Here is a 1,940-nt window from a genome sequence, read left to right as displayed (position 1 = left end):
CGGGGCCCCAGCACCCTCCACTGCCTCTAAAGTTTCTCTATTGTGATTGGAAACTCGAGAGACGCCTGCCCTCGGCTCATTCAATCGCCTTCAAGGACAAGGACTCAAGTATGCAGTCGTCCTTCCCCTTCTCTGGGTAGAGGGGGGGGGAGGGCGGAGGGAGGAAAGAGGTCACCTACAGAGAGTTTCCCCTAGGTGTACTTACCGCTACCTTCTCTTCTTACACCTTTATTGCTACATGCATATGTATAGACATATACACCACATCACACACACACACACATTTTACAATCACATTTTAAAAGCCCATTTCTTTTGTTAGGATAAGGTCTTTGACGTGGGTTTTGCCGGCATTTTAAGAATGCAGAGCTCACTACGTTAAAAAAAAAAAGTCTATCCTTGAGAACCTCTACCATAAAGATGCTCCTGAAACTATAATAGCAATTCAATGGTGTGAGACTTCAGCAATAATTAATTTGCCTTTTTACTTAATAAAGTTAGATTTCATTTTGTTTGATGGAAAAATAAACACTATCTCTTCTAAGGTAGGTCTTTTAAACGTGCTTTACTCTTATTTTTTCTTTAGGAAAGGTACATGGCAGGGCCAGAAGTTTGGAGGTGCACCAATCGGCAAGTTTTTATTAAATTCCTTCTATGTGCCAGGCACTGTGCTAGGCCCTGGGGATACAAATACAAAAAATGAATAATCCCCAAACTTGAAATGAGGGGACCTTTCAGGTTTCTGAGCAATTCAATGGATTGAACAAACATTCAGTAAATGCAGGATGTTGTGCTAGGCATTGTGGAAAAACTTCATTACTTTGTTCAATATTTTAAGGGATCCAAGATGTGCACTATGCAGGTACTCTCTCTAATTATGTAGATTGCAACCCATCCATTCTTCTAATCCCCTGGATCTGTTTGATATCCATATCCCCTTGTAAATCTTCCATAAGGACAAAGGATCCACCTATGTGCTATGTGGCTTGCAGAATCTTTGTGGAATCTTTGTCAGGTAATTGGATCACCTTTTTTTTTTTCCTCCCAGTTAAGGGACAGTTTAATGTAAGGCCAATAGAAGCAGGCAGAGTTCCTAGTGAATCTTTGACTTAGTTGGTTGAGATGCTTATATACAAAAAGGACAGTGAAAGGATCTGGATAGAATTAAGGAGTAGTAAGTAGTCTGGAGTGGGCCAACTGCAACGGTGAAAATACAATCAAGGAGGCTAATTAGGTGATCTAGATGGGATTAAGGAATGGGTTGGGTAGGCCAAGTGAGACAGTGAAAGGAATGTCGTTAGCTGATTAGGTGATCTAGGTGGGCTGGGGTGGGCCAATGGCCTTGGGCAGAGGTGCCAGTGATCTGGGCTGCTGAAATGCATGGGAAAAATTCAGGGACTGGGTTGCTTTCAAAGACATGGTCATTTCCTTTTAGGGGTCATTACCCCCTCAAACAAATGAGGCCCAAAATCTTTTGGGGTAAGAGGCAAAGGTCTTAGCTTCTGAAACTGCTTCCTGCTGGCAAGGGCCAAACTCTAGGGTTTGATAAACCCAAACATCCCAGCTTCTGGGATAATAACTTCCTATTGGGGAGCTGGAAGTGTAGCCAGAATGAAGGAGTAAAAGCAGTGACTTGCTAGAGCTCTCCCCCCCCCAACCCCTCCAAATACCTGTAAAAAAATGGCTCTAAAATTCTAAAGCAGCAGCTAGGTGGTGCAGTGGATAGAGCACCGGCCTTGAAATCAGGAGCACCTGAGTTCAAATCTGGCCTCAGACCAAACACTTGACACTTACTAGCTGTGTGACCCTGGGCAAGTCACTTAACCCCAATTGCCTGAAAACAAACAAAACAAAACTAAACTAAAATAAAATTCTAAAGCAACAGAACCCACAAAAAGACAGAGTGAAACAAATTCCCAGCCCAAGACAACCTGGATGGT

Source organism: Phascolarctos cinereus, unplaced genomic scaffold (assembly GCF_003287225.1).
Source record: "Phascolarctos cinereus isolate Bilbo 61053 unplaced genomic scaffold, phaCin_HiC Scaffold_1;HRSCAF=81, whole genome shotgun sequence".
In the NCBI taxonomy this organism is placed as follows: Eukaryota; Metazoa; Chordata; class Mammalia; order Diprotodontia; family Phascolarctidae; genus Phascolarctos; species Phascolarctos cinereus.
The sequence above is the reverse complement of the archived record's forward strand: the minus strand, read 5'-3'. Positions refer to the sequence as shown.